The sequence below is a fragment of the Crocuta crocuta genome, unplaced genomic scaffold (assembly GCF_008692635.1).
Source record: "Crocuta crocuta isolate KB4526 unplaced genomic scaffold, BGI_CrCroc_1.0 scaffold11, whole genome shotgun sequence".
Lineage (NCBI taxonomy): Eukaryota > Metazoa > Chordata > Mammalia > Carnivora > Hyaenidae > Crocuta > Crocuta crocuta.
Genome location: NW_027528624.1, coordinates 1,057,220 through 1,070,468, shown reverse-complemented (window position 1 = coordinate 1,070,468; position 13,249 = coordinate 1,057,220). Strand labels below are relative to the sequence as shown.

Here is a 13,249-nt window from a genome sequence, read left to right as displayed (position 1 = left end):
AACTGAAGAAAGCAAAGGAGTAATATTCCTAGGGAGGAGTGATCTCCAAAGCCGTGTTGTAGAATGCATAATCAAAACCACCTTGGCACTCGTAAATAGCTCAGCCTTTCCAAAAAATAACAAAGGGTGGTTGTTAAATCTAGAAATCGCCAACAGTCTGGTGTAAGAAACTGTGAAAGACCCAAACCGTGTATACACCTCTCTGTCTAGACACAGGGCGAGACAAAGGGCTTGGCTGCTAGGCAAAGAGGAACCGCGAAAGATGCGCTGAGCTCCAAGGCAAAGTAAATGACTAACAACGAAAACGAGTTTCAGTTTTTATTATGAATGTCCAAAGTGACAGCATACTGTGAAAGTGGTAGGTTCTCACTGATTAAGTGTCAAGAGACCACAGACTACTGTATTCCAAGCACTTTAATTTGTGACAGAGCCAAAACAAATCAAAGAATGATAAAAATATTCTTTTAGGTGTAAAGAGTGCTCTTATTTGAGTTGCTGTTGCTGTTACTGTTGTTGTTTTCCCTGCAGGTATCGTGAACACTGATCATTTCCAAAACACAAATCCTGGTCTGGTACTTGCAGCAAACTTTTATAATCTCTGCCTGAATAAGAAGCTAATAAGAAATGTACTTATAAAGTATGTTTACAATATGATGTAATATGCCCATTCATTGTCATTTCCTTCTTCTCCCACTAGGCTTCTCTTCTACCACCCGGGTACCTGCTGTTTGTAACAACGGGTTGGAATGAAATACCCGGAAGACTACATTGAACCCTGGATTTCCTCAAAGCTGCACTGGTCTTTCAATGAAAGCCGAAGACTTTCAGTGTTTGCCAGTGTTCGAGGAGATCACTAATGATGGACTAAAGTCACCAGTCAAGAACTACAGTCTATGCGTGTTGTGTTCACGAAAAAAGCCGTGGTTTACTAAAGCTAGGGTTCTAACAATCTGTAGTTCCAACACAAGATGACTTCCCCCCCGCCCCCCCCCAGAAGGGTTTCCTTGCAATCTGCCCTCTCCATCACCGGTCCTGGATGACGCTATAGTTGGAGGTTGTTGCCATTTATATATTCCAGTCAATTCTGGTCCTGTGGAAGTGCATATCTCTTACAGATGCAACATTGTTCATCTGAGTGCATCCTCAAAAAGAACAATTATGAACTGGAAACTCACAGAGTTTGTGTTTAAAATTTATAAAATTAAACCTGTTCCAACAGGTAATACAGGGAGGCATGCTTGCAACCTGTGGATTCAATCAGAAACAATGTCTGAGAGCACAGAGCCTTCTCAATAGGTAACGGTGGGTTCCTTTAAACGCTTCCTTAAACAAGATCCGATGTGGTGCACATTAGAACTTTGAAGCACGTCTCATTTATTTCTACAAGGCCTGGGACACAGGAAGCTGCCAGAACGTCATTCATCATCTTGCCTGTTGACAAAAGGAACAATAACTGGTCATCACTGGTCAATGGAATAACTTTTTCCTAGTTTTTTTTTTCCAAGATAATTCCTAAGGAAGAGATGGTGTCAACACAACAGCAAATGTTTCAATGTTTGATGAATTTCTGTGCTTTATAACGCCATGTCTTCTTCCCAGGAGACCAGGAAGAACGAGAGTATGCAGTGTTCATCTCTCTCCTCACACTGGAATTGCTCAGGAGAGACCCCCGCCCCCGTCCTGGAAGTGAGTATGCCCAGGCTCCAGACGCGATTCCGCCAGTAACTGGGTCACCTAACCTTGCCCGGCCTTCGTTCCTTCACATATAGACTAAGAAGACCTCAATGGGCGAGTTCTAAAAAAAAGGCCAATCCAACCACATGAATGGGTTCATGCAGCCCTGCTCCACACAGACCATGACCAGGTATAACCTTTTCAGTGTGTGGCAATGGTCAGACCTTAAAGAAGTCTCAAAGTATTTGTTAGTGTATGAAATCAATTAAATTCGTAAGTGATAATGTGAGTAAGCTATATGGGTGTCAACTTCTGAACATATACATTTCCCCATCTTTTGATGTCTTAAGATCTAAGAAGTGTCTTGGGGAGTGATCTGCTGGTTTTCTTAAATTAAGAAATAATTGTATAAAAGCTGAAAACCACATTGAAAAGTATAGCACAGAAGCCTTTGGTAAGAACATACTGCACAGCCATAAAACTCATTGAGTTGGGTGCGTTTAAGTAGTTATAACTGGTAATTTTACTGGGGTACACGTTGCAGAGGTGGGATCTTGACACAGGAAGTCTGACCCTAAAACTGATGCTTTCAACCACTATGCCAAATTACCTCCCCGTAGTTCTTTAAAATGATAATGAACTGGGACTGGAAAGTTTAACGGAACTCTCAGAGATGCCATAGGTACAACCAGGAAGTAGGTTAAATATTTGGCAACTTCAGGCATTTAGTTCCCATTAGTAACAAAATGATACGTGTCAGTAGTTGAAAGACTGTATTTAGCAATTATGATTTGATCTTTATGCCTCTGTGGCTGGTAAAACTTAGATGATGGTAAACAACCATTTATTTATATCAGATTATTATGTTTATTTTTGAAGGCATCCTGGTTGTTACGTGTGCTAAGAAAAGTGAGGAATAAATTTTTCATCTTTCTATTGTGTGTTTGGCATAAGGGCAGACACAGCGTTGTGAAGTGTGTGAACGATTCACACAAAACCAAATAGGCACCAAGGTATCTGTCACTTCAGATTATTCTAAGTATTTTGCTAACGCGTTTATCCTTCAAATGCTGACTTAAAAGCTACTCAAGAGAAAACGGTAATGAAAATACGCTCAGTCATTTTGACTATCCGGAGCTACAGCAGGCACTAAAGTAACAGCCATTTCCTTAAATCTGGGTAAGATTTGCCAGGATAGGCTTGCTGTCCAGAGCAAATCAGCCACCAAGCGGTAAAAGGCACGGAGACCATACTGGGGAATAAAAGGAAAAAGACACAAATTTACTCGAATCGTAGGGCGGGGACATACAAGAATGATCTACTAACACACGTACATACACACCAACACAGACTACATTTCCGTGTCTTCTGTTGCCAAGCAAGAGAAGTAAGTATTTCTGTCTTGACAAATACATTTTAAATAAACAAAGAGGAAGAAAACTTATTATGGAATTCTGGCACAAATTCTGGCTGGGCTGGTGGATTTCGGGTGTGTGTGTGTGTGTGTGTGTGTGTGTCCTCAGTCCCTGATGGAATCGCTATCAGAGCATGGAGAATGACCATCGCTGAAGAGGGTGGAGAATAAAAGGTAAACATCAAGCACTGGTGCAAACGATTCAGAGGTGGAGATAATGGTCACACGGCTTGTATTTGGAGCCTGCTGCGGTTGTCAAGGTGCCTTCACAGTTATGAACCGCTGGTTCTTGTAACAGGGGGCCCAGCCTCCACGTGTAGCAGCAGAGATCTAAGGGCCTAGGCGGCTTGTCCAGAGTTACACGGGTGTGCGAGGGGCCGAGCCACCGAGTGGGAACGTAAACCGGGTCCCGATTCCCCCGGCAGCGCTCCATCTTTTTCTACGTGGTGTCTCTACGCGCAGGTAACACTGCCCATCAATAAATTCATTATTTATTATTATCATTCATCTCTTCTGCTCCCATTCCCCCTCACATATTAAGTGCCTTATGAAGCTCTACCTCGCAAAACAGAACCGTGTCCGCGATGTAAGGGAGGCTCGGGCTGGGGTTTGGACGAGCGCCTTGCCGGGTGTCACGCGGCCAGGAGCAGGGCGGGCGCTCGGAGCCGCGGGGGCGCTACGAGCTCCTGCCCTTGGCGTTCGCCGCGCGTGCTGTTTGCGCGCACCCTGCATTCCGGGCCCCTGAGCCCAGCGTGCACGCGCGCGGGGCAGCTCCCTCGTTAGGCCGGGGGGGGCCCAGCGGAAGCTGCTGCGTCTCAAGCCTCGTGACCAAAAAAGACGCCCAGCTGCTCCACAGGTGTGGCCCGGAGCAGACGCTCCGCTCCGCACAGGTAGCCTACTCCAAACTCCTTAAATAAGAGCCCGCGCATCTTCGTTACCGGTTGCCCGGGTGCGTCACTCTGCCCCACAATAATGGCTGCGATTTCCCAGGAAAGAGCAGGAGGTCAAAGCGCCGACTGGTGAATGAGAACATGGCACGCAAGAGGACTTTTTATTTTAATTTTTTTAATGTTATTTACTTTTGAGAGAGAGAGAGCGCGCACAAATGGGAGAGAGACAGAGAGAGACGGAGACACAGAATCGGAAGCAGGCTCCAAGCTCTGAGCTGTCAGCACAGAGCCTGATGTGGGGCTCGAACCCACGAACTGTGAGATCATGACCTGAGCTGAAGTTGGACGCTTAACCGACTGAGCCACACAGGTGCCTGACTTTTTTTTTTTTTTTTTTTTAATAAATAAACTGAGACACAGCTGTGCCTGGAGGTGAGCATAATAGTTGAAGGCAACTGTAGAAGTTCTAGAACCAGTTTTCTGCAGTTCAAGTTGCCATTATTTGCTGCAATTTAATTTTGAAATGCAGCTATTGAAATGCATAATAAAGGCAAATGGACATAGAGGTGTCCTCATACAGATGTAACTCACTGGGGGCGTGTGTGTGCGCGCGCGCGCGCTGGCTCTGGGTAATTTACACACATGGCTCTCTCAGTCTGTGCAAACAGCCCTGCAAAGCAGATAGTTTCGTTAATCCTGCGCTGCACACCAGAGAAATAAGGTTCAGAGAGGTTACATGACCCCTTTAATGAATGAATTAATGACACTATCTGGCCAAGATAACACAGCTCCAGGGTGGCAGAGACAGACCTCAAGCTAGGTGTGCCTGACCCCAAGAATTTTATGCCTTTCCTCTCACAAGCTGCTGCGCCCCAGATATCTGAGCCCCAGATGTGCCAACATTGTGACCCCCATATAGGACTGCTGAGGAGGGGCTGGCGGTGACCAGGACAGCAGGGGAGGCACATCCGCTTCCCAAACAGCTGTATCTTTTCCTACTTGCAAAAACCCTGTTCTAGAAACAGTAGCCAGGCTTCCAGGTCAATTATGGGGGTCGCAGAGGAGGGAAGGAGGAAGGACCAGGCAGAGTATCTCCACAGATTGCCCACCAGAGGGAAGCCGGCTGCATGGAGAAATAGACATTAACTTCAGTTCCCCTGGAAAGGCTTCATGGTCTATTTCACATTTTATCCCCGTAAAGTAAACATCTCCAAATCAGCAGGCTGGAAACTGCCTAAAGCCTGAAGAATCGTTTCTAAATTACAATGGAGAAAGAGAATCTACAGAGAGGCTCTGACCCCCTTTTTAATTACTCTCCTTCCTTTCCTCCCCAGCAGAAGTCTCATCAGAGCTGCCAGTGATCAGAAAAGGTAACCGACCAGAATTCACTGCCTTCCTCTCCCCGTTCTCTTATAAAAGGAGGAGGTGTGAGATTATGAAGCCAGCCACAGAAAAACCTGCCCAGAGTGTGATCTGTTCTGGCACGAAGGCATTGGATTCATCACCAGTGGGCTAACTAAGGAGGTGATGGAGCAGTACCAAGAAAACTAGGTCCTTGCAAACAGACTTCCAGATCCAAGCCTCAGCCAGCCTGCCCTGCCTCGTCGAAAGGAAAGTGCCAGAGTTATCCATGGATGCCAGACCCCAATCTGCCTGGTCCAGCTCATCCTTCTGGTCAGCCCATATGGGAGCAGGATGGCTGGCACAGATCTGAAAGTATCAGTGTGTGCAGACATGTTCTAACATCATTTGCTAATGTTTCATTGTTCTGTAGTTAAAACCTACTTACAATGTGTGGAGCGGTGTCCCATTAGATTAGAACAGTATGAAGTCTAGTCGTTCCAAGTACCGAGTGTAAGAATAATTAAAATAAAATAAAGGCAGTTATTCCCTATTAGGGAAGTTTATTTTTATGACGGGGGATACCCCGGGCTCCTTCATTAAACTGAGATCACGTGTTCTTCCCTATGTCATGTACACACATGTATCGTGCGTACAGTCTTTGTGCATTCTTCATTCCAACATAGCAGAGAGAATCATTATATTAAGGCTAAAACAGAGCTGAGGAATTGCAGGGCACAAAATTCTCATTCTAAACATTAACAAACCAAAGCTCAGAGGTCTCCCATTTGTCTAAGGTCCACACGAAGACTGGGAGTCTAGATGATGTTCTGATTTCTTGTTCTCTATAACGCTGTATATATAATGTCCCATACTCATTTAATTCAAATATCTCAGATATAATATCCTGGAAAATTATGCCATTTGGCATAAATGACTGAAATGTAACATGGACTTTTGAGTGATCCAAATATAACAGACTTCCGGACCATCACAGACAGAGCTGTTTCCAGAGGTGAAGTCCACTGTCATGTGAGCTGGGGGGAGGGGGCCACGGGGTGTGGCAGGAAAGCTCGTTTACGGAGAAGCAGGTCGGCACACTGGTTAAAGGGAACATGCTGGAACTTACTCAGCAGCCTCGCATCTCTGATTCTGCTTTTTATCAGGTGGGCAGTTCTTGGGTTACTGTGAGTTTGCACAAGTGTAAAAGGGGATTAATCCCGGCACGGAGGCTAACCGTAGGGATTTAGGGAGGGGCTGTGTGCAAAGTGTCTATCGCAGAGGAGGCAGGGAGGACGTGGATTCTTCCTCGGGCACCCGTATTCTCAGGGAGCCCTGGTGACACAGGGGAGAGCAGAGAAGCTCCGTCCATTGTTAGGTCCCAGGAGCGAGGCTGCGGTTTCTCATTGCCTCTGCCTGGCATGCCGCTCCCTCTCGTCTCCACCTTGAGAGTGCTTAGTCAGCCCTGAACACGTGCTGACGGCTGCCTCCTCTGTAAGTCCTTCTGGAGTGGCTAAGACCCCATCACCAGCCTCCCTAGGTCCCTGCCCCTGGGAGGGCTGGGCTCCCATCATCATCTTCTCCCTCCTATCCTTGACTCTGAGCCGCTCTGTGACAGACGGAAAAAGGGTACGAAAGGCCCAGAGCCCCTGAACTTCCGGCATGGATCAGGGCGTCAGTGATCCCACGGGCCACACACTCTGGTCATTATGGAGTCAGAATCCTTCCCTTCTCCACCCTCCCCCAACATCCAAACCACCCCCTCCTTCCTCGTCACTTCTCAGCCGCCTCTCTCTCTCTCAGGGCCACTCCTGTTTGCTTGCAGGAGAGAATCACCGCAAGTAACTAGGAATCAGTATATATATGTATAAAATTTCAAATTGTATTCCCTTGTTGAGATAAAAGGAAAACAAAGAATCTCTGTTAACATTTCACAGATGACCTGATAAGTCTGCACTTTGACACCCTGACACCTTGCACTTGGGTGGGTGAAGAAGACCAGAAGAACAAAGAGAAAGGGGAAAAGAGCAAGTTATCAAAGGCACCATCCTATAACCTTAAGACAGACTGCCGAGTTTACGGGGACGGGGGAGCCGACTGCAGGCCCCACGCAAGCCAAGCCGAGGTCTTGCTCTGCTGTTGTGAAAGGTCCCCGCTCCTTGACACAGGGCTTCTCAATGGCTCCTCAGGGAAGGGCAGAAGGAATGAAAGCCATCCTGCAAGTCTAACAGTCTCCTGGCTGCCCTTCAGTCATCTTGACCTTCTGTAATAAAAACCAGCTCCTGAGACTGTCTTTCCTGTGGTAGTAAATCACCTCAACTGCACGGACGCCGCCAGGCTAGGGGCTGATGCTAAGTGCTGGTGAATTTTGCATCTGGGAGCTTGCTTTAGGCAGCTCTCCTTCCAGCTTAAAGGTTCAAAGGTTTGGGTTTCTAAGAACAGACACTGTCACATGATGGTCACATGATACAATTTGATCCGTTCAAATGGTCAGTTGTGGGATGTATTCTTCCTCTCTCCCAGGCTGGAGCAAAAATTGTTCATATTTATTTAGTAAAGTTGAACCCATCAGAGAAGAAATTTATAATAATTTTAAAAGTTAACTTTAAAGATTTCTACTATTTTTTAGAGGCATGCCAGTTTCACGCATAAAGTATACTCTAGAAACAGGGCAGTCATTAAGTTTCACTTTTAGAGTACTGGGGAAAAACTGGCGTTTAAAGAAATCCTATTGTTAATCTTCATAAGGCAAAGGAACCTTTTTGAAAAGTGAACAATCATCCATTTTTTAAAAAAAATTTCAATTTTCATATATCCAGTTTGCTTAAAGCAAATTCAATCTGCTGTCCTCAGCTGTCATCACAACTGAATTGGAGAGACTATATGGCCACCAAGTTGAGCAGATGCTTTTCTTTTTTCCTTTTTTCTTTTTTTTTTTAATAGCTGCAGAAACTAAATTTGCAAACTGAATTCATGGCGAAGAACTGACATGACTTTAGTCAAGGAAATGACAAGCCACTCACTTTTCTTGGCTGCCATTAACTACAACCCCAGGAATGCTGACCACTGAGGTTCTCAGGGCAGGATCATCCACCCACAGCCCTGGGGGACAGTGAGCCCTGAAGGAGCAAGGCCCCAGGGCTGGAGGGAAGGGCCAGGTGGCCAGGACTTCNGGAGGTATCAGCTATGTCTGCATCAGCTCTTGACTTTATATGTATATGCTTTATCTGCTTATCTAGAAGAAGTATTTAAAATCAGGAATTTGCTGCTTAAAAGACCCACAAGAAGGTTAAGTGAGTGAAATGAAAAGAAAAAAGAGAGAGAGAGACTGTTATGCTCCATGTACACTTGGAAGGGCAGAACTAGTGAAGAGGCTCACACAGTCTGGTTAGTTATGGGAACTGCGTGAATTTGCCTTCATTTCCGTCTCTCTCAAGGGCACATAAAATAACCAAGATGGCTCCCCACTCACAGAATGAACAGGATGCAGTAGCGGCAAATGCAACAGCGAGGGGCATCTTCACACCTACATCGTAGTGGGGAGAGACATGGACCAGCTACTCCACAGTCAACAGCCACCAGCCTGGCTTTAACCAAGGCCCCCTCCGTGCACCGAGTAATAACTCTGAGGTCAGGGAGAAACACTGGACTTGAACTGCATTCCTTTTTACTTTTTTGGAATGGAATAATAGTTTTCAGGAAGGCACAGTGTCTTATTTAATAAGCTCACGGCGAACTCCAAACATGACCCAAATTAATGAGCCACTAATAGATACTCTTTTTCTACAAACAGCACAGTGTCAGGGAATATCTGTCGTGGGCAAATATGAAAGGAGAAAATCGAATGGGATATGACTTTTTAAAAAAACATGGGCTGCTTTCTATGATCATTTTCTCAGAAGCCTTGACCAGGATCTGGGATAAGAAAATCACTTCATCTGCAGTGCTTAAGAGCTGATGGGTACGGCATCTGTACCCCACACAGAACTCCCTCACAGGCTCACGGGGTGAGATGACACAGAACATTCCAGGACACATCTCATGACTCCGTGGGCCATGGCACCTCCATTCCATCCAGCTGCCCAGAGTCAGAAGACCTTAGACATCAGTGAGGGACACTTCTCAGACATTACCAGACCCCCGGATTACAAATCCCATTTTAGTATATAATTTCCCCCTAAAACAGGTAGGCAATAATGAGTAGAAAAAGGCTGGGTGGAGACTCTGATGGTGGCAGTCAACTGGGCCGACTCACTAGCAGAGTGACACATTCCTGCTTACTTGCACTGAAGGTTATTCACATCTGTGCCTTAGCAAAATGACAGATTACCACATGCCCTGAGTCAGCCTGGGAGAGCTGAAATCATACATATTAGGGCCAGGAATGCTCTGGGACTCCAGCAGAAGTCTATAATTACTTTCCTAGGTCCGAACGGTGAGAGTCCACCGTGTCAGACACAGGAATGCCAACAGCTTGGGTAGAAGCAAGGTTGCCCAGACCTTATAAGATCCCACGGACTCTGGGATACAGCTTGAAAGCCACTGATCCAACATATACAACCTTTGTTTGGAAAGACTGGTTCTACAACGATTTTAAGAAGCATCAATGAATCAGGCCAAATTAGGGGCCACTACAAAGGCAACCTCCCCCTGGATCCACACAAGAACTCCTGCAGATGCCCTAGAATGAAACTCTCTGCTTATGAACCCAGAGATTTTCTTGACTGACACCTAACGCTAAGCATCACATTTTGGGAAATCGAATCCCTCCTTGAAATTTTAATGTGTACTAGGAGAAAAACTTGATCCACTTTACGAATAATAATTCGAGAGGAAATAACCTCTTCTGTTCAGTGTTAGGTGTTCTAAAAATGTCAGGAACACAAGGTGACTGCACATAATTTCTTAAAAAAATTATTTTAATATTTATTTTCGAAAGAGAGAGACAGAGCGCAAGCAGGGGAGGGACAGAGAGAGACAGAGACACAGGATCCAAAGCAGGCTCCAGGCTCCGAGCTGTCAGCACTGAGCCTGATGCGGGGCTCAAACTCACCAACCACGAGATCATGACCTGAGCTGAGGTTGGACGCTTAACCGACTGAGCCACCCTGGTGCCCCTTAATTTCTCTTTTAAGTCTCTTCTTCTTTTCCCCCAATTACATATACAGTGGTAGAAAGGCCAACACAAAAGCCTCTTAGTTTTTAGTACATTTATCATTTGTGTAGGATTGATAAGGTAGCTGTTAAGGTGAGCAAACTCCTTGGGGTCCAGCAGAAGGATGGGCCAAAGGGTCTACACTGAAGACTAGGAAGCAGGGTAAATGTGGATTGAAGCCAAGGACAGGGCCAGGTATTCCTGGCCTAAGTGGCTTGTCTGGGAAAGAGGAGAACTAAGAAAACAAAATTCCCACAGGTCTCAGGAAAGGCTGAGCATAGCCCTGCCTGTAAACTATAATAAAGTATTACACACAACAAGAAAACGATACCCATTTTGAGACACAATTCAGTTACTTTTTAAACAATCTTTTTAAAGTAATCTCTATGCCCAACACGGGGCTCGAACTCATGACCCCAAGGTTAAGAGTCGAATGCTGTACAGACTGGGCCAGCCAGGCACCCCTCCGTTGTCTTTTTGTATCTTCAAAAGAAACTGCTACTTACTTTTCCAACCACCTGCCACTTAACAAGGTCAAAGCCTATGTCCTCTCTGGCAGTTTCAAAGAAGATTTTTCTGCCTCTTGGGACAACCTTGCCCTTAACTATGTATCCTTTTCCTTAAATGACTGCTTGAGCTTCTTAACAAGCCTTTGCAAATCCTGGCGAGGGGACCACAGAGGGATTGCAAACTTATCAGTGCAGTATGAAGGAGGGAAATGAGGGCCTGACCTTTCCGCAGCCGTCATTAACCTCATTTCAACACCAGCTCCTAGAGGCTACATTTGAACCCACAGTCTGTCCTCTTTCTGGTGATATCTTCTCAACAGAGGACTATATTTCATCCCCCAACAAGGACTCCAGCTTGGTGCAGGCCGGGTGACAGGAAGCTTCTGCGAGGCTCCAAGATAAATCCGGTCTGACAAAGCGCTCTTCTGCATCGAGAACCCACTGTTGGGTTTAAGCTGCCAGCAAAGCGCATGTGAGCAAATCATCTCCAGAGAATCTAGTTGCCAAAAATGTTGTCAAAGTGTCTGGCTTTCTTTCCCTCTGGAATTACGACAAGTTACACATCTTTTCACTTTCTGTAGGAAAGTATGTCCCTTTGGAACATCTCCCAGGATGCTTACTAGAGTGCCACGCTGGCGGAGCTGTCCAAGGTTTCACATAGTCGTGGCTGGACTCACCCCAACACGCCACAGGCAACGGGGGAACAGGGCACGGAGTATGACGCAGGGAAGGAGACAACGCACGACCAGCAGTTCATAAATTAAACTAGGAGGACCCGGGGGACAGTGAGATGGGCATTCAATGTCACTCTTCCGTTTGCATTATACTAACTCATCAGTGATGTCAGAAGTGTTGACAACAGATACTTGACTACCAGCAAAGGAGCTGAATAAATAGTATGTTTACTCATTTATCTCTTATTTACTAAAAAGAAATGAAACCCAAGCTATAATATAGATGTGGTATTATGTTAGGGTTTTTTTTTTTTTTTTTTTTTTTAATTTATATCAAGACACCTGGGTGACTCGGTTGGGCGTCCAACTCTGGATTTCAGCTCAGGTCATGATCTCATGGTTCATGAGTTTGAACCCCTCATTGGGCTTCTCACTGGCAGTGCAGAGCCTGCTTGGGATTCTCTCTCTCCCTCTCTGCCCTTCCCCCACTCTCTCTCAAAAGTAAATAAATGTTTAAAAAATGTATATCAATCCCCAATTGTATTTCAAAGTAATAATTTAAAAATTATCTCAGTAAAGGGGCACCTGACTGACTCAGTCAGTAGAGCACACGACTCGATCTCGGGGTCGTGAGTTTGAGCCCCACGTTGAGCATAGAGATTACTTAAGAAAATGTATTAAAAAATTATCTCTGGATATATGGTATATTCTTTATTTTTGGTTTATTCCAATTGTGCCTTAGTCCACTGACATATCTCTTCTATTTCTTAAACTGCCTGGGTAATTTTTTTACAGTTAAGTAACCAAACATTTGGTGGTGGATATAGAATCAAAAAAGATATTCTGGCATAACCTCACTTTATTGCTCTTCAGAGATACCATGTTCTGCACAAATTGAAGGTTTGTGGCAACCCTGCGTCAGTCAAGTCTATTGGTGCAAATTTTCCAACAGCATTTGCTCACTCCCTGTCTTTGTGTCACATTGTGATAATTCTCACAATATTTCAAATGTTTTCATTATTATTATATTTGTTATTGTGACTTATGATCAATGATTACAACTTGCTGAAAGCTCAGATGATGGTTAGCATTTTTCAGCAATAAAGTATTTTTAATTTTTTTTATTATCCTTATTCCTTCTTCCTTTATTATCCTTATTTTATTATCCATTATTTATGCAAGCATGCATGCATGAGAACTGGGGAGGGGGCAGAGGGGGAGAGAGAGAATTTGGAGCAGGCTCCATGCTCAGTGCAGAGCACAAAGCAGGGCTTGATCCCATGACCCTGGAATCATGACCTGAGCCAAAACAAGAGTTAGACACTCAACCGACTGAGCCACCCAGGTGCCCCAGCATTAGAGTATTTTTAAATTAACTATACACTGTTTTTTAAAATGCATAATGCTATTTTGCATACTTTGTACACTACAGTGTAGTGTAAACATAACTTTTATTGCACTGAGACAAAAACTTACTTTGACTCACATTATTATGGTATTTGCTTTATCGTGGTGGCCTGCAGCCACACTGACAATATCTCCGAGATGTGCCTCTACTCATTGCTCACACATATAGTCCTTTGTATTCCTCA

The 13,249-nt window shown here is 45.0% G+C and overlaps 1 protein-coding gene across 2 annotated transcripts in view; it reads right to left on the bottom strand.

The window, feature by feature from the left end:
• Positions 1-304: 304 nt before the first annotated feature.
• Positions 305-13,249, bottom strand: part of SCAF8 (SR-related CTD associated factor 8) — a 162,150-nt gene continuing 149,205 nt past the window's right edge. For both annotated transcript variants that reach the window (XR_013332982.1, XM_077755093.1), the window contains one exon: positions 305-1,431. The gene's annotated coding sequence lies outside the window, so the exon portion shown is untranslated. The remainder of the gene's footprint in view (positions 1,432-13,249) is intronic.